This window comes from Nerophis ophidion, linkage group LG10, assembly GCF_033978795.1.
Source record: "Nerophis ophidion isolate RoL-2023_Sa linkage group LG10, RoL_Noph_v1.0, whole genome shotgun sequence".
Taxonomy (NCBI): domain Eukaryota; kingdom Metazoa; phylum Chordata; class Actinopteri; order Syngnathiformes; family Syngnathidae; genus Nerophis; species Nerophis ophidion.
Genome location: NC_084620.1, coordinates 67,970,838 through 67,993,578, shown reverse-complemented (window position 1 = coordinate 67,993,578; position 22,741 = coordinate 67,970,838). Strand labels below are relative to the sequence as shown.

Genomic DNA, 22,741 nt, shown 5'->3' with positions numbered 1-22,741 from the left:
CTTCAAACCAGATGGGATTTCAACATATGATGTGATTATGGAGTTGGATTTTATCAACGCAATCTGTTAAGTACGGTATACAAACTCAAAATGAAAAATATCCAAGTGCGAATAAATACAAAGGAAAGTAGAATAATTCCTAAAATGTTCTACTATCCATCATCTTCCGCTTATCCGAGGTCGGGTCGCGGGGGCAGCAGCCTAAGCAGGGAAGCCCAGACTTCCCTCTCCCCAGCCACTTCGTCTAGCTCTTCCCGGGGGATCCCGAGGCGTTCCCAAGCCATAGTCTTCCCAAGGTGTCCTGGGTCTTCCCCGTGGCCTCCTACCGGCTGAACGTGCCCTAAACACCTCCCTAGGGAGGCGTTCGGGTGGCATCCTGACCAGATGCCCGAACCACCTCATCTGGCTCCTCTCGATGTGGAGGAGCAGCGGCTTTACTTTGAGTTCCTCCCGGATGGCAGAGCTTCTCACCCTATCTCTAAGGGAGAGACCCTCCACACGGCGGAGGAAACTCATTTTGGCCGCTTGTACCCGTGATCTTATCCTTTCGGTCATGACCCAAAGCTCATGACCATAGGTGAGGATGGGAACGTAGATCGACCGGTAAATTGAGAGTTTTGCCTTCCGGCTCAGCTCCTTCTTCACCACAACGGATCGATACAACGTCCGCATTACTGAAGACGCCGCACCGATCCGCCTGTCGATCTCACCATCCACTCTTCCCTCACTCGTGAACAAGACTCCTAGGTACTTGAACTCCTCCACTTGGGGCAGGGTCTCCTCCCCAACCCGGAGATGGCACTCCACCCTTTTCCGGGCGAGAACCATGGACTCGGACTTGGAGGTGCTGATCTACTAATTTGTGCAAATTTATTATTAAGGTTTATTTGAAATAGGGACAGATACAAAAAACTGAAACAGTTATCTTATGTATGCATCAGAGTGTTTGTAGCCAAAGCTAATTTACAACACTTGTCCCAAACAACAACAACACAGATCCAACATCATTAAAACAGGAAAATAATAAGGCAAAAATGAGTCGATAATAATGATCATAGAAATAATACAGACAAAGTGCAAACTAGATAAAAGCCAATAATCAATCAATCAATCAATGTTTACTTATATAGCCCTAAATCACTAGTGTCTCAAAGGGCTGCACAAACCACTACGACATCCTCGGTAGGCCCACATAAGGGCAAGGAAAACTCACACCCAGTGGGACGTCGGTGACAATGATGACTATGAGAACCTTGGAGAGGAGGAAAGCAATGGATGTCGAGCGGGTCTAACATGATACTGTGAAAGTTCAATCCATAATGGATCCAACACAGTCGCGAGAGTCCAGTCCAAAGCGGATCCAACACAGCAGCGAGAGTCCCGTTCACAGCGGAGCCAGCAGGAAACCATCCCAAGCGGAGGCGGATCAGCAGCGCAGAGATGTCCCCAGCCGATACACAGGCGAGCAGTACATGGCCACCGGATCGGACCGGACCCCCTCCACAAGGGAGAGTGGGACATAGGAGAAAAAAGAAAAGAAACGGCAGATCAACTGGTCTAAAAAGGGAGTCTATTTAAAGGCTCGAGTTTACAAATGAGTTTTAAGGTGAGACTTAAATGCTTCTACTGATAATAGATAAAATAGATAAATAATAACAATAACAACACAAAGTGCAGACTAGATAAAAACAAATTAGTAAAAATTACTAAAAACTAAACATGGGAACACGATTGCTGCTCAACTAGCCATCATTTAGTTTGTTTTTCGGAAAGTGACAAGTGCAGATATACTTTTCAAAGTGTCAGGTAAAGAGTTCAATATTGTCAATCGTATTATCAATTGAATTTAAATGTATTATATATAGATAATATATAGCATCTACGCAGCAACCACTGAATTGAATTATATTATACATATTATTGTATTATATATTGTATATACTGTATATATTGTATATGTATAGGGGTGGGACCTAATAAGTTTACTTCTTCCCACTCCCTTTTGAGCCAATCTTGACATCTACAAAAGATTAGTCACATGTAATGTTTTCAATGCAGGTGTAAATATAATGTATTTATATATTTCTTTTGTATTTTATGTCATTCTTTTGTTTTGTTTGCATGGCTCAAAATAAACCATTCATTCATTCATTCAATTGTGAAGCATCCTCCTGAATAGTCAAGTCAATTTTATTAATATAACACGTTTACATCAACTTTTAAATTGAACCAAAGTGCTTTACAGGTTGGAAAAAAAAGCATAGAGCAACATAAGGTGAATAAACATAAGGTTGCTTGTGACAGAATTCAATGCAAAAAATACATCAAAATTTGAAAAACAAACAAACAAAAAAAACGTCTATTAATTAGACCAGTTGTGAAATAAAATATAAAATAATTATAAGTCTTCAATTAATCAAATTGTGGAATGATTGTTGAATGATTACATTCAAAAGTCATTCTACCATCTTAAATTTCATTAGTTGGATTAAAAATATGTGATAATTAATTAAATAGAAACTCTGTTAAATGATTATATTACATAATTGCATATATATATATATATATATATATATATATATATATATATATATATATACATATATATAATAATTGTTTCGTCAACATTATATTTAAAAATAACAAAACCGTAAAATAAATCTCATTTTATTTCTTTCATTTGTATTTTTCCAATTTTTTGTTTTTTGGTTTTCGGACACATCATTGAAACAAGTTGTCATACACACACACACACACACACACACACACACACACACACACACACACACACACACACACACACACACACACACACACACACACACACACACACACACACACACACACACACACACACACACACACACAAACACACGCATTTATACATAGTTATAAAAATAGTAGAAATAATTCATTCACACACACACACACACACACACACACACACACACACACACACACACATTTATACATAGTTATAAAAATAGTAAAAATAATTCATTCACAAACACACACACACACACACACATACACATACACACACACATATTTATATATAGTTATAAAAATAGTAAAAATAATTCATTCACACACACACACACACACACACACACACACACACACACACACACACACACACACACACACACACACACACATTTATATATAGTTATAAAAATAGTAAAAATAATTCATTCACACACACACACACACACACACACACACACACACACACACACACACACACACACACACACACACACACACACACACACAACACACGCAATTACGTAATAGAGTTATTTAACAGTTTATACATATGCCTTAGTGATGAACTACATTATTTAGACAATAATGTATATATATACATTATATATAAAAATAACATTATATTTAAAAATAACAGAACAGGAAAATACATCACATTTTATTTATTTCATTTGAATTTTATTTTTAATTAATTATTCTAATATTTGTTTATTGGTTTCCGGACACATCATTGAAACAAGTTGTCATACACACACACACACATTTATATATAGTTATAAAAATAGTAAAAATAATTCATTCACACACACACACACACACTCACACACACACACACTCACACATTTATATATATATATCCATCCATCCATTTACTACCGCTTATTCCCTTTTGGGGTCGCGGGGGGCGCTGGCGCCTATCTCAGCTACAATCGGGCGGAAGGCGGGGTACACCCTGGACAAGTCACCACCTCATCGCAGGGCCAACACAGATAGACAGACAACATTCACACACACACACACGCAATTATGTAAAATAGTTATTTAACAGTTTATACATATGCCTTAGTCATGAACTACATTATTTAGACAATAATTCTTTTGTCAGCATTATATTTAAAAATAACAGAACAGTAAAATAAATCTCATTTTATTTATTTCATTTGTATTTTTATTTTTCAAATATTTGTTTTTTGGTTTTCGGACACATCATTGAAACAAGTTGTCATACACACACACACACACACACACACACACACACACACACACACACACACACACACACACACACACACACACACACACACACACACAATTATGTAATAGAGTTATTTAACAGTTTCTACATATGCCTTAGTCATGAACTACATTATTTAGACAATAATTCTTTCATCAACATTATATTTAAAAATAACAGAACAGGAAAATAAATCTCATTTTATTTATTTCATTTGAATTTTATTTTTAATTAATTTTTCTAATATTTGTTTATTGGTTTCCGGACACATCATTGAAACAAGATGTCATACATACATCCAATGTGATGACATGTTTTCTTATTTCATTGTTATTGTAATTATCTATGTATTATGGTTTGTATTTAATAAATGTTGCCCCAAAAAGTATTTCATACAAACAGCTTGCTAGATTGTTAAAATATTGTTTTCAACAATACAAAAGTAAGAATTCAGTTGCAGGTTTGGGACAATTTTCAGGTATCTTGTCAACACATTTTAAACATATTTTTAAAATGTCTTAAAAAATGTCACTTAACTGACCAAGTTTTTAAATGGTTGTTTTAGTCAATAAGTATTTTCTAACAAATCCACCCAGAGTGATTTGGAAGAAAAAGAACACGAAGGACACATTTTGTCGTCTCATTCCATGCATGCCAGCCTTCTGTATTAATCAGCACCTTGGCCTTTAAATACGAGACATTCCTGAATGAGGACGGGGTGAAATTTGAAGGATGCTGCCGAGCTGAGGTTCTGGCCCAGAGCCCGGAGCAGCACTCCGCATGTGTCATGTTCCCATCCAGCTTGGACTTAAGCTTTGTCCTGGTAACAAAGTCTGGATGTGTTTATTTTAAAATATGAAGTAATTACCTAACTATGCATTAAAGATACGCCTGGCAGAAGAAGAATGCTGTGTGTATATTTGGAGTAAAAGCTAGTTTAGTAACAGCATGATTCTACAATGGATAGTTTTTGGCACTAATGTTCTGGAAAGTCATTCAGGGGAGCGCTCGTTTTCTATTACACAGAACATTTGCTGGTTGGACGGAGTTTACTTTTCTGTGTGATGAGGCACCTGAGCTGTTGTGCCACATGGAGTGTTTAGGATGGGATGGGATATATTTTATTCATCCCACTATGGGGAAAGTAGCGGTTGCAGTGCATATTTAAAAAAACAGCAAAAATAGAGTCAACACATTGAAAAAAAAAAGGGGAAACTCAAAGGACATGAAAGGCATGAAAAAGGCAAAGAGCTGATGCAACCAGCAGCCACTTCAGTGGAGCCATTTGTACATGCAGCTATTAAAGCATGGGTGTCAAACTCGTACAATTCCATTTGGCCCTTGAGGCAATATCAAATTAACATTAGAGCTGGCCCGCCGGTACTATAAAGGCACTGCCTTTAGCGTTGTCTACAATATGTTACACGCCGGATTGTAGTCAGCTGGAGGCGTGTCTTAATGAAATTAAACAATGGATGTCCGCTAACTTTTTGCAACTCAACGCCAAAAAAACGGAAATGCTGATTATCGGTCCTGCTAGACACCGACCTCTATTTAATAATACAACTCTAACATTTGACAACCAAACAATTAAACAAGGCGACACGGTAAAGAATCTGGGTATTATCTTCGACCCAACTCTCTCCTTTGAGTCACACATTAAAAGCGTTACTAAAACGGCCTTCTTTCATCGCCGTAATATCGCTAAAATTCGCTCCATTCTGTCCACTAAAGACACTATCCATGCGTTTGTTACGTCTCGCCTCGACTACTGTAACGTATTATTTTCGGGTCTCCCCATGTCTAGCATTAAAAGATTACAGTTGGTACAAAATGCGGCTGCTAGACTTTTGACAAGAACAAGAAAGTTTGATCACATTACGCCTGTACTGGCTCACCTGCACTGGCTTCCTGTGCACTTAAGATGTGACTTTAAGGTTTTACTACTTACGTATAAAATACTACACGGTCTAGCTCCATCCTATCTTGCCGATTGTATTGTACCATATGTCCCGGCAAGAAATCTGCCTTCAAAGGACTCCGGCTTATTAGTGATTCCTAGAGCCCAAAAAAAGTCTGCGGGCTATAGAGCGTTTTCCGTTCGGGCTCCAGTACTCTGGAATGCCCTCCAGGTAACAGTTCGAGATGCCACCTCAGTAGAAGCATTTAAGTCTCACCTTAAAACTCATCTGTATACTCTAGCCTTTAAATAGACTCCCTTTTTAGACCAGTTGATCTGCCGTTTCTTTTCTTTTTCTTCTATGTCCCACTCTCCCTTGTGGAGGGGGTCCGGTCCGATCCGGTGGCCATGTACTGCTTGCCTGTGTATCGGCTGGGGACATCTCTGCGCTGCTGATCCTCCTCCGCTTGGGATGGTTTCCTGCTGGCTCCGCTGTGAACGGGACTCTCGCTGCTGTGCTGGATCCATTATGGATTGAACTTTCACAGTATCATGTTAGACCCGCTCGACATCCATTGCTTTCCTCCTCTCCAAGGTTCTCATAGTCATCATTGTCACCGACGTCCCACTGGGTGTGAGTTTTCCTTGCCCTTATGTGGGCCTACCGAGGATGTCGTAGTGGTTTGTGCAGCCCTTTGAGACACTAGTGATTTAGGGCTATATAAGTAAACATTGATTGATTGATTGATTGATGTTGTCACGTCCGCTTTTACTCCATACAAACAGCGTGCCGGCCAAGTCACATGATATGTGCGACTTGTACATACACTTAAGTGAATGCCACGCATACTTGGTCAACAGCCATACAGGTCAGACTGAGGGTGGCCGTATAAACAACTTTAACAGTTACAAATATGCGCCACACTGTGAACCCACACCATACAAGAATGACTAACACATTTCGGGAGAACATCCGCACCGTAACACAACATAAACATGACAGAACAAATACCCAGAACCTCTTGCAGCACTGACTACCACCAAAAGCCGCCCCCCCCCTCCACCAACCCCACCCATCTCATTATTATTTTATTTTAAGATTTATTTGCCTGTGGAAAAATGTAATGTTGATATTTACCTCAGAAGGCTGCAAATAGAAAAGAGGCATTAAATGGTTTATTTAAATTGTATTTTTGGACCATTTATTTTTTTTCCGTTTTTTTTTTTAATGTCGATTTTGCACAATTAAGTTATATCATTATTGCTTGTTCCATATTCATTGTTTAAAGCAAATAAGTGTAGCAAACTGAGCAATAATTAATTTATTCATGCACTTTTTCTTGTTACTCCAAGGCTTGAATGTTTGATTCATTCATTATTGTAATTTTATTTTCAAATGTATTATTAGTCCGTGGACAAAGTTTATTTTGATATTTACCTCAGAAGGCTGCAAATAGAAAAGAGGCACTCAATTTTTATTTAAATTTTATTTGATATGCCATTGATATTTTTTAATTATTATTATTATTATTTGAAACTCGATTTTGCATATCACTATAAAGTTATATAAGCCTTGCTTGTTCAATATTTAATGCAAAACTTGTTCGGTTCCCTATTAAAAGGTTAATTTCTTCAACCTTGGCCCGCGGCTTTGTTCCGTTTAAAATTTTGGCCCACTCTGTATTTGAGTTTGACACCCCTGTATTAAAGTAAAAAACTAACAAAAACAAAATAATGAGCAATACTTAACGCATATTACACACATACACTAGCAGCATGTGTCGACAAACAACAAAACAAAACAATAGGTACAGGTAAGTGAAAAAAACATAACATCTAATTCACTCTGCATCCATTTTTGTAAGTACTTGTGAATACCGTATTTCCTTAAATTGCCGCCAGGTATATAGTACGCGCCTGCCTAGAATAACTGCCGGGTCAAAGTCGTCTCGCAAAATAATTAGCGCGTGCTTAGCATTAACGCCGGGTCAAACTCGTTTTGCAAAACATTATTTTTATTAGCGCATGTCTAGAATTTCCGCAGGGTCAAACTCGTCACGTCACGATTGACACTTCACCAGTCATCATTTTCAAAATGGAGGAGGCTGATTTCAACAATTTGAAATCGCATAAAGGGAAGAAGATTAAGAGCTATTCAGTAGGATTTAAGGTCCAAGCTATTGAATATGCTAAAAAGAACAGTAAGCAGCTATGTTTTAATTAATATACCGTAGCTGCGTGTGTCAAATATGAGTCATTAAATGACTCCCGCCTCCTGGTGGTAGAGGGCGCTAGTGATCCTTCTTGCGACTACTCGGCTGCAGAAGAAGTGACAACAAGCAGCAAGAGTGAGCAGCTATTGTTTATTTTTTCCTCTGGCTTGCACTTTTAACATGGAGGATTACATATCTAAAATAAAACAGTTTTCTAAACTGGACTTTCAATCGAAGCAGGAGGTAATAAAGGAAGAAGTCCATCGAGAGAGAGAGACTTTTAAAACTGAAGAAAGATAAGGAAGACTTCTATAAACAAGTTATCGATGCTTTTGATCAGAAGGAGCTGCGCATGGACTTCATTTATAAGTAAAGGTAAGACCATAATAACGTTTTTTTTAATTAAATGTGCTTTTCTTGATGGTATCCTTACATCACACTCAAATGTATAAGCGCAGGCCTAAATTTACCGCATGCCTTTGGTAAACGCCGGAGTGAGAAGAGGTTTTAAATTAATTAGCGACCTGGCGGCAATTCAAGGAAATACGGTAATTGTTGCCTTACCAATTAGCATATATTGTACAATATAGTCACAAATAAAATCATGAACTCATACATGGATCCAACTACTGCAAAAACTTCAAAGATCTGTTTACACGACAGGCCCACTCTGATGTTTATAAAGATCTACTGCAAAACACTAGATTCTCTTTCAAAGATTCAGTTTTTAAGGACCTAATGCAAAACTGCTGAACAATTTTGCCGTTTTTAAGAACTTAATGAAAAAACTCTACACAAAGATCACCTATGTGAAAGAACAATTTCGATGTTTTTAAAGACCTAAAACAAAAATGCCCGACAAATATTTTCGACAAAATACACCTTCAGCACTTTAGTCATAAATTTTCCGCTTAAGAAACTTGTCTGACTTTAGCTTCAGACTTCTTCTGTTTGTTTGATATTGTTTTTAGTGCCACAAGCGGTGGAAAAAGTGTATTACAACTTTTTGGTGGCCCTCTCGGAGGCGCTTGCCTCTGGCCCTATGGTTAAGAAACACTGCTGTATATGACAAGAGTTTTGCTCTTTTCAAGGATGCACTGCTGTTTTAAGTACCAACTGCAAAAATGTGAGCCAAAGATCCTCTATGACAGTAGCACTCTGCTGTTTTAAGTACCAACTGCAAAAATGCTCAACAAAGATCCTCTATGACAGAAGTACTCTGTTGTTATTAAGTGCAAACTGCAAAAATGCTGGACAAAGATCCTCTATTATAGAAGCAATCTGCTGTTATTAGGTACAAACTGCAAAAATGGTAGCCAAAGATCCTGTATGATAGAAGATCTCTGCTGATTTTAAGTACAAACTGCAAAAATGCACAACAAAGATTCTCTATGACGGAAGCACTCTCCTGTTATTAAGTGCAAACTGCGAAAATGCTGGACAAAGATCCTCTATGACAGAAGCACTCTGCTGTTTTAAGCACCAACTGCAAAAATACTCAACAAAGATCCTCTATAATAGAAGCAATCTTCTTTTATTAGGCACAAACTGCAAAAATGGTAGCCATAGATCCTCTATGGCAAAGCGCTCTGCTGTTTTTAAGTACCAACTGCAAAAATGCACAACAAAGCTTCTCTATGAAATAAGCCCTCTGCTGTTTTAAGTGCGAACTGCAAAAATGCAAAAACAAAGATCCTCTATTATAAAAGCACTCTGTTGTTATTAAGTGCAAACTGCAAAAATGATGAACAAAGATCCTCTATGACAGAAGCACTCTGCAGTTTTAAGCACCAGCTGCAAAAATTGTCAACAAAGATCATCTGCTCTTATTAGGTACAAACTGCAAAAATGGTAGCCAAAGATCCTCTATGGCAAAGCACTCTGCTGTTTTTAAGTAGCAACTGCAAAAATGCTCAACAAAGATCCTCTATTATAAAAGCACTCTGTTGTTATTTGGTGCAAACTGCAAAAATGCTTGACAAAGATCCTCTATGACAGAAGCACTCTGCTGTTGTAAGCACCAACTGCAAACATTCTCAACAAAGATCATTTGCTGTTATTAGGTACAAACTGCAAAAATGGTAGCCAAAGATCCTCTATGGAAAAGCACTCTGCTGTTGTTTTTAATTACCAACTGCAAAAATGCTTAACAAAAATATTCTATGACAGAAGCACTCTGCTGTTTTAAGTAGCAACTGCAAAAATGCTCAACAAAGATCCTCTATTATAGAAGCAATCTGCTGTTATTAAGTGCAAACTGCAAAAATGCTGGACAAAGATCCTCTATTATAGAAGCAATCTGCTGTTATTAGATAGATAGATAGATAGATAGATAGATAGATAGATAGATAGATAGATAGATAGATAGATAGATAGATAGATAGATAGATAGATAGATAGATAGATAGATAGATAGATAGATAGATAGATAGATAGATAGTACTTTATTGATTACTTCAGGAGAGTTCCTTCAGGAAAATTAAAATTCCAGCAGCAGTGTACAGAGTTAGGTATTAGGTACAAACTGCAAAAATGGTAGCCAAAGATCCTCTATGACAGAAGAACTCTGCTGTGTTTAAGTAGCAATTGCAAAAATGCTCAACAAAGATCCTCTATTATAGAAGCACTCTGCTGTTATTAAGTGCAAACTGCAAAAAATGCTGGACAAAGATCCTCTATGACAGAAGCACTCTGCTATTTTTAAGTAGCAACTGCAAAAATGTTTAACAAAAATCCTCTATGACAGAAGCACTCTGCTGTTTTAAGCACCAACTGCAAAAACGCTCGACAAAGATCCTCTATTATAGAAGCAATCTGCTGTTATTAGGTACAAACTGCAAAAATGGCAGCCTAAGATCCTCTATGACGAAGCACTCTGTTGTTTTTAAGTGCAAACTGCAAAAATGCTGGACAAAGATCCTCTATTATAGAAGCACTCTGTTTTTATTAAGTGCAAACTGCAAAAAATGCTGGACAAAGATCCTCTATGACAGAAGCACTCTGCTGTTTTAAGCACCAACTGCAAAAACGCTCGACAAAGATCCTCTATTATAGAAGCAATCTGCTGTTATTAGGTACAAACTGCAAAAATGGTAGCCAAAGATCCTCTATGACAGAAGAACTCTGCTGTGTTTAAGTAGCAACTGCAAAAATGCTCAACAAAGATCCTCTATTATAGAAGCACTCTGCTGTTATTAAGTGCAAACTGCAAAAAATGCTGGACAAAGATCCTCTATGACAGACGCACTCTGCTATTTTTAAGTAGCAACTGCAAAAATGTTTAACAAAAATCCTCTATGACAGAAGCACTCTGCTGTTTTAAGCACCAACTGCAAAAACGCTCGACAAAGATCCTCTATTATAGAAGCAATCTGCTGTTATTAGGTACAAACTGCAAAAATGGCAGCCTAAGATCCTCTATGACGAAGCACTCTGTTGTTTTTAAGTGCAAACTGCAAAAATGCTGGACAAAGATCCTCTATTGTAGAAGCACTCTGTTTTTATTAAGTGCAAACTGCAAAAAATGCTGGACAAAGATCCTCTATGACAGAAGCACTCTGCTGTTTTAAGCACCAACTGCAAAAACGCTCGACAAAGATCCTCTATTATAGAAGCAATCTGCTGTTATTAGGTACAAGCTGCAAAAATGGTAGCCAAAGACCCTCTATGCAAAAGCACTCTGCTGTTTTTAAGTAGCAACTGCAAAAATGCTCAACAAAGATCCTCTATTATAGAAGCAATCTACTTTTATTAGGTACGAACTGCAAAAATGGCAGCCTAAGATCCTCTATGGCAAAGCACTCTGTTGTTATTAAGTGCAAACTGCAAAAAATGCTGGACAAAGATCCTCTATTATAGAAGCAATCTGCTGTTATTAGGTACAAACTGCAAAAATGGGAGCCAAAGATCCTCTATGCAAAAGCACTCTGCTGTTTTTAAGTACCAACTGCAAAAAATGCTGGACAAAGATCTTCTATTATAGAAGCAATCTGCTGTTATTAGGTACAAACTGCGAAAATGGGAGCCAAAGATCCTCTATGGAAAAGCACTCTGCTGTTTTTAAGTAGCAACTGCAAAAATGCTCAACAAAGATCCTCTATTATAGAAGCACTCTGTTGTTATTAAGTGCAAACTGCAAAAATGCTGGACAAAGATCCTCTATGACGGAAGCACTCTGCCGTTTTAAGCACCAACTGCAAAAACGCTTGACAAAGATCCTCTCTAAATTATAGTGTTGCAGTGTTTTCCAACTGCAGCAAAAACACCAGTCTCTTCATGATAATCTTACTGCAAATACAATTTTTTTCAAAGATCCTTTGTTGATTCACGAGTACAAGTTTTAGGAATCTGCACACAAAAGATGTTAGCACCCAAGTTCTCAGCTGATGTAATTAATGGCTTGGCTCGGTCCCAGCAGTCAAAACCCCTCTTTTACATAACGGCTGCGTTCTCTCCCGCTCGCTGGTGTTTTCCTGCGGCCTGCACTTGGAGCAGCACTCAAGGGGAAAGAGTTCATCTTAAAAAGATTACGTAAGATTCGAAAGAAGCGTTCTACATGATCCGTGGTTTGAGTCTGAAGTTTCACTTTGACTTCCAAACGGCGCAACTCTCAAAGTCACATTTTTCCCCGTCCGCACCGCTTAAGTAGAAGCTCCTCAGGTCCAAATGATTGGAACCACGTGAAGCGAAGATTCATCCACATTTTGCTCTGCCTCCTGATTAAAAACATTTTAAGAGTGATTGGAAGAGGCTTATGTTGGAGTCTTCAGGTTGAATCTGAAACCCTAACCCACTTTTCTTTTTTTTTTCCCCCCATTTTTTTTTTTTTGTGTGTCTTCCCAGGCTGCAGAATGTAATAAACAGAAAAGGGCTGGAACAAGGCTACTCTGACAAATATTGTGTTTGGAAGGCAGCCAGATAATTGTACTGGTGACTGCGCCAGAGGCAAAGCTCATCCAAGTACTCTGGAGTGGGCTCGAGTGTTGTTTTGGACAAGAAAACACAAGGGGATTGGGTAATAGCTCCCTGCAAGACACACTGTTACAATCCACCATTCAAACCAAAAACAGAATTTCAGTTACTTTATGAGTCTGGGATGTTTAGTCTGTTGGGGAAAAAAAATTAAATGGCAAACAGTAATAGTAATTCCTGCTAAATAACAACAGGCAAAATGTGTTTATTCATGGCTTAGAACAGGGGTCGGGAACCTTTCAGGCTGAGAGAGCCATGAAAGCCAAATATTTAAAATGTATTATCCGTGAGAGCCAGGTAATATTTTTAACACTGAATACAACTGATGACATCTATTAAACAGACAAGAAGCAAGGAATTAAACAGAGACAGGATTCAATTTAGCTCAATGAGGAGAAAGACATAGACATGTATCAATCAATCAATCAATGTTTACTTATATAGCCCTAAATCACTAGTGTCTCAAAGGGCTGCACAAACCACTACCACATCCTCGGTAGGCCCACATAAGGGCAAGGAAAACTCACACCCAGTGGGGCGTCGGTGACAATGATGACTATGAGAATCTTGGAGAGGAGGAAAGCAATGGATGTCGAGCGGGTCTAACATGATACTGTGAAAGTTCAATCCATAATGGATCCAACACAGTCGCGAGAGTCCAGTCCAAAGCGGATTCAACACAGCAGCGAGAGTCCCGTTCACAGCGGAGCCAGCAGGAAACCATCCCAAGCGGAGGCGGATCAGCAGCGCAGGGATGTCCCCAGCCGATACACAGGCGAGCAGTACATGGCCACCGGATCGGACCAGACCCCCATCCACAAGGGAGAGTGGCACATAGGAGAAAAAGAAAAGAAACGGCAGATCAACTGGTCTAAAAAGGGAGTCTATTTAAAGGCTAGAGTACACAAATGAGTTTTAAGGTGAGACTTAAATGCTTCTACTGAGGTGGCATCTGGAACTTTTACAAACCACAACACAAACCACTATGACATCCTTGGTAGGCCCACATAAGGGCAAGGAAAACTCACACCCAGTGGGACGTCGGTGACAATAATGACTATGAGAACCTTGGAGAGGAGGAAAGCAATGGATGTCGAGCGGGTCTAACATGATACTGTGAAAGTTCAATCCATAATGGATCCAACACAGTCGCGAGAGTCCAGTCCAAAGCGTATTCATCACAGCAGCGAGAGTCCCGTTCACAGCGGAGCCAGCAGGAAACCATCCCAAGCGGAGGAGGATCAGCAGCGCAGAGATGTCCCCAGCCGATACACAGGCGAGCAGTACATGGCCACCGGATCGGACCGGACCCTCTCCACAAGGGAGAGTGGGACATAGGAGAAAAAGAAAAGAAACGGCAGATCAACTGGTCTAAAAAGGGAGTCTATTTAAAGGCTAGAGTATACAAATGAGTTTTAAGGTGAGACTTAAATGCTTCTACTGAGGTAGCATCTCGAACTGTTACCGGGAGGGCATTCCAGAGTACTGGAGCCCGAAATGAAAACGCTCTATAGCCCGCAGACTTTTTTTGGGCTCTGGGAATCACTAATAAGCCGGAGTCCTTTGAAGGCAGATTTTTTGTCGGGACATATGGTACAATACAATCGGCAAGATAGGATGGAGCTAGACCGTGTAGTATTTTATACGTAAGTAGTAAAACCTTAAAGTCACATCTTAAGTGCACAGGAAGCCAGTGCAGGTGAGCCAGTACAGGTGTAATGTGATCAAACTTTCTTGTTCTTGTCAAAAGTCTAGCAGCCACATTTTGTACCAACTGTAATCTTTTAATGCTGGACATGGGGAGACCCGAAAATAATACTTTACAGTAATCGAGACGAGACGTAACAAACGCATGGATAATGATCTCAGCGTCTTTAGTGGACAGAATGGAGCGAATTTTAGCGATATTACGGAGATGAAAGAAGGCCGTTTTAGTAACGCTTTTAATGTGTGACTCAAAGGAGAGAGTTGGGTCGAAGATAATACCCAGATTCTTTACCGAGTCGCCTTGTTTAATTGTTTGGTTGTCAAATGTTAGAGTTGTATTTTTAAATAGAGGTCGGTGTCTAGCAGGACCGATAATCAGCATTTCCGTTTTTTTGGCGTTGAGTTGCAAAAAGTTAGCGGACATCCATTGTTTAATTTCATTAAGACACTTGTACAGTGACGACCACGCCTCCTCTTTTATTTGGACATTCCCTGATTACAACAACTAAATGCGTGCATCTTTTATTCTTTTTAATAACATTGTTATTCTGAAGGTAACCAATAATAAATAAAATACTTTTGACCATTAATGCGACTTCTTGAATAGGTGCGGTAGGAACGGATGGATCGATTCAAATGCATGAGAATGTTTTGTATTTTGAACGTTATTTTTAACACTGTGATTACCAGCGGAATTATTAATTACTTATCGTGTTAAGCAACGTCGGCTAAGATTGATCTGAGAGCCAGATGCAGTCTTCAAAAGAGCCACATCTGGCTCTAGAGCCTTAGGTTCCCTACCCCTGGCTTAGAAGTACAATCGTTGCCACATTAAGCTTGAAAGGGGAACATTATAACAATTTCAAAAGGGTTAAAAGCAATAAAAATCAGTTCCCAGTGGCTTGTTGTATTTTTTGAAGTTTTTTTCAAAATTTTACCGGTCCCGGAATATCCCTAAATAAAGCTTTAAAGTGCTTGATTTTCGCTATCTTCGAAACCATTGTCAATTTCCCTGTGACGTCATACAGTGCTGCCAATACAAACAAGATGGCGGTTACCACAGCAAGATATAGCGACATTAGCTCGGATTCAGACTCGGATTTCAGCGGCTTAAGCAATTCAACAGATTACGCATGTATTGAAACAGAGGCAGATAGCGAAAACGAAATTGGAGAAGAAATTGAAGCTATGGAGCGAATAGCTATTGACGCTATTCGGCCATAGCGTGGGTGTACCTAATGAAGTGGCCCATAGCATGGCTGCCTTATTAGCATCGCCGCTAAAATGTGCGGACCAAACGATCAGGACTTTTGCATCTTGTGACACTGGAGCAACTTAAATCCGTCGATTGGTAAGTGTTTGTTTCGCATTAAATGTGGGTATATCTAGTTTCAAATGTACATACAGCTAGGGTAAGTAGCATGTTAGCATCGATTAGCGTAGCATGTTAGCATCGATTAGCTGGCAGTCAGGCCGTGACCAAATATGTCTGATTAGCACATAAGTCAACAACATCAACAAAACTCACCTTTGTGATTTTGTTGACTTAATGGTTGCAAATGCATCTGCAGGTTATCCATACATCTCTGTGTCATGTCTGTCTTAGCATCGCCGGTCAAATGTGCAGACACTCTGGTACATTCAATGGGGGTCTGGCGGCAGATTTCTTGCCAGTGGTGCAACTTGAATCCCTCCCTGTTAGTGTTGTTACACCCTCCGACAACACACCCACGAGGCATCATGTCTCCAAGGTTCCAAAAAATAGTCGAAAAAACGGAAAATAACAGAGCTGACACCCGGTGTTTGTAATGTGAAAAGGAAAATGGCGGGTGTGTTACCTCGGTGACGTCACGTTCTGACGTCATCGCTAAAAGACAGATAAACAGAAAGGTGTTTAATTTGCCAAAATTCACCCATTCAGAGTTCGGAAATCGGTTAAAAAAATACATGGTCTTTTTTCTGCAACATCAAGGTATATATTGACGCTTGCATAGGTCTGCTGATAATGTTCCCCTTTAAATATTTTCATATGTTTTTGGGATATTTGTTATTTTAAAGCAGGGGTAGGGAACCTATGGCTCTAGAGCAGGGGTCGGCAACCTAATATGTTGAAAGTGTCAGAGTTAGTTGGTGACGAACCCCAAGATGCAGAGATGGAGGCAGGCGTGGAGTGAGAAAACATGATTTAATTTAAAACACTAAGACAAAAAAAAACAAAGAGTACAATCAAAAAGCGCGCACGTGGGCGGATAACAAACAAAAAGGCCTAGCGAGGAAGCTAGCAGGTATCTAGCAGGAAAACAGAAGCCGTACTTGTAATAAGAAAACAAACTGGAAGCAGGGAACAAAAGGCAGTAAGCAAAATAACCACTATCAAACATAACTTACCTTAACACTGCATTGACACGACAAGAGACGACACGACAGGTAGCAATGACAAGTAGTAACGACAAGAGCGAAATGCAATACAATAATCCAGCACTGACTGGAGGAACAAAGCAGGTAAAAATAGGAGCGGGCTGATTGACACCAGGTGTGGCCACGTGCCAATCAGCAGCAGCTGAGGTGAAACAGTGCTTAGGGAGAAAGATAGGAAACTAACAAAATGAGAGCGCTGACAGGAACTAAAGACAGCAAATACTAAACACACAGAGGAAAAACTAAAACATAAACAAACTGTGAGTGGCAAGCCTGACAAAAAGAGCCATATTGGACCAAAAATACACAGACAAATACGTCCGGAGCCGCAAAAAATTAAAAGCCATATTACATACAGATAGTGTCTCATGAGATAGAAATTGAATGAAAAGGACTTAAAGGAAACCAAATGAGCTCAAATATAGCTACAAATGAGGCATAATGATGCAATATGTACATACAGCTAGCCTTAATAGCATGTTAGCATTGATTAGCTTACAGTCATGCAGTGACCAAATATGTCTGATTAGCACTCCACACAACTCAATAACATCAACAAAACTCAACTTTGTGCATTCATGCACAACGTTAAAAGTTTGGTGGACAAAATGGGACAGAAAAGAAGTGGCATGAATCACGTCTTAGAAAGTCGGAGAAAGTTATACATGTAAACAAACTACGGTGAGTTCAAGGACCGCCAAAATTAGTAGGACAAAACGGCGCCCGCCAAATACTCGAATCAGTGAAGCATGTTTAATATAAAAAGTGTGCTTTATAACAATTAGGGAGGTTTGTGTAATGCTGTCCTACAGAAACCATATTAAAACGAAATATATATATATATATATATATTTTTTTTTTTTTTCCCCCTCATCTTTTTCCATTTTTCATACATTCTTGAAAAAGCTCCAGAGAGCCACTAGGGCGGCGCTAAAGAGCCGCATGCAGCTCTCGATCCGCGGGTTGCCGACCCCCGCTCTAGAGCCAGGTGTGGTTTTTTGATTACTGCACCTGGCTCTCAGATTAATCTAAGCTGACATTGATATAAAACACTCTTATGCATTAAAATCCATCCATCCATTTTCTACCGCACCTGTTCAAGAAGTCGCATTATTGGTAAGAAGTATTTTATTTATTATTCGGTAGCTTCAGAATAACAATTTTATTAAAAGGAATACCGTAGTTCCTTGAATTACCGCCGGGGCGCTAATTAATTTAAAACCTCTTCTCACTCCGGCACTTACCAAAGGGATGCGGTAAATTTAGGCCTGCGATTATAAATTTGAGTGTGATGTAAGGATACCATCATGAAGAGTACATTTAATTTTAAAAAACTTTATTATGGTCTTACCTTTACTTATAAATGAAGTCCATGCGCAGCTCCTTCTGATCAAAAGCATCGATAACTTGTTTATAGAAGTCTTCCTTATCTTTCTTCAGTTTTAAAAGTCTCTCTGTCTCGATGGAGATCTTCCTTTATTACCTCCTGCTTCGATTGAAAGTCCAGTTTGGAAAACTGTTTTATTTTAGATATGTAATCCTCCATGTTAAAAGTGCAAGCGAGAGGAAAAAATAAACACACGCTGCTCACTCTTGCTGCTTGTTGTCACTTCTTCTGTGAATTATATTTATATAGCACTTTTTCTCTAGTGACTCAAAGCGCTTTACATAGTGACACCCAATATCTGAGTTACATTTAAACCAGTGTGGGTGGCACTGGGAGCAGGTGGGTAAAGTGTCTTGCCCAAGGACACAACGGCAGTGACTAGGATGGCGGAAGCGGGAATCGAACCTGCAACCCTCAAGTTGCTGGCACGGCCGCTCTACCAACCAAGCTAAACCGCCCCGAGTAGTCGCAAGAAGGATCACTAGCGCCCTCTACCACCAGGAGGCGGGAGTCATTTAATGACTCATATTTGACACACGCAGCTACGGTATATTAATAAAACATAGCTGCTTACTGTTCTTTTTAGCATATTCAATAGCTTGGACCTTAAATCCTACTGAATAGCTCTTAATCTTCTTCTCTTTATGCGATTTCGAATGATTGAAATCAGCCTCCTCCGTTTTGAAAATGATAACAGGTGAAGTGTCACTCGTGACGTGACGAGTTTGACCCTGAGGAAATTGTATACATGCGCTAATAAAAATAATATTTTGCGAAACGAGTTTGACCCGGCAGTAATTCTAGGCAGGCGCATACTATATACCCGGCGGCAATTCAAGGAAATACGGTAAGAGACTTATTAAACTCTTAAAATGTTGGTCTTACTTAAAAATGCATGCATTTAGTTGTATTCAGTGTTAAAAAATATAATATGGCTCTCACGGAAATACATTTTAAAATATTTGGCTCTCATGGCTCTCTCGGCCAAAAAGGTTCCTGACCCCTGTTTGAAAGCGTATTCTATAAAACCTTTGCCCTAAATTGAACATTTCTGAGCACTATAGATGGCCAAAGGAACTAAAAATATCAATACTCCAGTAGTATTGGCCAATATACTGGGGCGGTATAGCTCGGTTGATAGAGTGGCCGTGCCAGCAACTTTAGAGTTCCAGGTTCGATCCCCGCTTCCGCCATCCTAGTCACTTCCGTTGTGTCCTTGGGCAAGACACTTTACCCACCTGCTCCCAGTGACTCCCACACTAAATGTAAATTAAATGTAACTTTGATATTAGGTTTCACTATGTAAAAGCGTTTAGAGCAGGGGTCTCAAACTCAATTTACCTGAGGGCCACTGGATGCAGAAACTGGGTGAGGCTGGGCCGCAAGAAATTATTTCTTAAAAAAAAAATGTAACATGCACATTTTAATGAATTCACCTTTGAATGGCTTTCCCGCCCTAGAAACATACTTGCCAACTCTCGCAATCTTTCCGGGAAACACCCGATCATCAGTGGCCATCCTGACAATCTCCCGGGGTAATCATTCTCCTGGTTATCATCCGGATAACATTATTAAGGGCGTACCTTCTGCATTTATTGTCCTCTACAACCTCGTCTCGTCTGCTTTACCACCATAAAAACAGTGTCTAATATTGTATGATGCTTCTGCAGACCCACGTAAGTGACTGCAAGACATAGTTGGTCAACGGCCATACAGGTCACACCGAGGGTGGCCGTATAAACAACTTTATCACTGTTACAAATATGCGCCACACTGTGAACCCACACCGAACAAGATTGACAAACACATTTTGGGAGAACATCCGCACCGTAACACAACATAAACACAACAGAACAAATACTCAGAATCCCATGCAGCCCTAACTCTTCTGGACTACAATACACACACTCCAACCCCTTCCCCTATTGTAGCCCAGAAGAGTTAGGGCCCACATCTGAGGTCCTCTCCAAGGTTTCTCATAGTCAGCATTGTCACTAGCGTCCCACTGGATGTGAATTCTCCCTGCCCACTGGGTGTGAGTCTTCCTTGCCCTTTTGTGGGTTCTTCCGAGGATGTTGTAGTCGTAATGATTTGTGCAGTCCTTTGAGACATTTGTGATTTGGGGCTATATAAATAAACATTGATTAATTGATTGATGTTCTCCCGAAATGTGTTTGTCATTCTTGTTTGGTGTGGGTTGACAGTGTGGTGCATATTTGTAACAAAGTTAAAGTTGTTTATACGGCCACCCTCAGTGTGACCTGTATGGCTGTTGACCAAGTATGTGGAGCATTCACTCATGTGTGTGTTAAAGCCGCATATATTATGTGAATTGGCTGGCCTGCTGTTAATATGGAGGAAAAGAGGATGCTAAAAGCAGTGCTCCTAAGGCATGGATATTGTTGCCCAGGTGGAAATCGGTTGCCCTGGGAGATTTTCGGGAGGGGCACTGAACTTCAGGAGTCTCCCGGGAAAATCGGGAGGGTTGGCAAGTATGAGTATTAGCGGTAAATGCGGTGTTGTATAATACCGGCGGGCCAGCTCTAATTTAAATTTGATATTGCCTCAAGGGCCAAATTAAATTAAATAAGGGGCCAAATTTGGCCCGCGTGCCAGAGTTTGACACCCATGCTTTAAGTCCTCATAATTAAATGTATATCTCATGACACACTATCTTTATGTAATATGGTTTTTAATTTTTTTTATTTGTTTTTGTATTTTTGGTCCAATATGGCTCTTTCAACATTTTGGGTTGCCGACCCCTGCCCTAGAGCAACAAATTACTGGTATACCATTATTCAAAAGGACATTTCCTGAAACCTGTAAGGACATTTCCTGAAACCTGTTTTTCCAGAGCTGCCGGGTGATGCCCAAACATCTGCCAACGTCACATTAGACGCTAAAAACCTGGCTTCGAAATATACGCAGCTGTGTAAACAGCTCGACTGTAAAAAATGCAAGGAATGGCGCAAAATGGCTGGGGGTCCCTGCCAGGTTTCTTATGTAAAGAACTATTATTCACCACTGTAGTAATGACAGAGGAAATACCTTTTTGCTGCAGACGTGACTGTGTGACACGGGGGAAAAAAGAGCGGTTCAAGGCCAGGATTAGTTACAGCAGTATAACTCATATGGGGATTGAAGACAATCAGACTTTTGTATCACTTTTATGTACTGAAACGAATCAAATAGTAAGTTATTGGAATTTAAAAGGTTTATAATGATGCATGTTCTGACAGCTATATTGTCCTGAATTAGTAGTGTGTGTGCAACACAATATAAAGACACACACTTAAAAAAATGTCAATACTTTTTTTATTCATGTAAAATGACGTTTATACAAACCCCGTTTCCATATAAGTTGGGAAATTTTGTTAGATGTAAATATAAACAGAATACAATGATTTGCAAATCATTTTCAACCCATATTCAGTTGAATATGCTACAAAGACAACATATTTGGTGTTCAAACTGATAAACACTTTTATTTGTGTGCATATAATCATTAACTTGGAATTTCATTGCTGCAACACGTGCCAAAGTAGTTGGGAAAGGGCATGTTCACCACTGTGTTTTATCAATCAATCAATCAATGTTTACTTATATAGCCCTAAATCACTAGTGTCTCAAAGGGCTGCACAAACCACTACGACATCCTCGGTAGGCCCACATAAGGGCAAGGAAAACTCACACCCAGTGGGACATCGGTGACAATAATGACTATGAGAACCTTAGAGAGGAGGAAAGCAATGGATGTCGAGCGGGTCTAACATGATACTGTGAAAGTTCAATCCACAATGGATCCAACACAGTCGCGAGAGTCCAGTCCAAAGCGGATCCAACACAGCAGCGAGAGTCCCGTTCACAGCGGAGCCAGCAGGAAACCATCCCAAGCGGAGGCGGATCAGCAGCACAGAGATGTCCCCAGCCGATACACAGGCAAGCAGTACATGGCCACCGGATCGGACCGGACCCCCTCCACAAGGGAGAGTGGGACATAGAAGAAAAAGAAAAGAAACGGCAGATCAACTGGTCTAAAAAGGGAGTCTATTTAAAGGCTAGAGTATACGAATGAGTTTTAAGGTGAGACTTAAATGCTTCTACTGAGGTGGCATCTCGAACTGTTACCGGGAGGGCATTCC

At 39.7% G+C, this 22,741-nt stretch overlaps 1 long non-coding RNA gene across 1 annotated transcript in view; it reads right to left on the bottom strand.

The window, feature by feature from the left end:
* The window catches only part of LOC133561210 (uncharacterized), a 149,997-nt gene that overhangs the window by 23,003 nt on the left and 104,253 nt on the right, over positions 1-22,741 (bottom strand). The gene's annotated exons all lie outside the window — the stretch shown is intronic.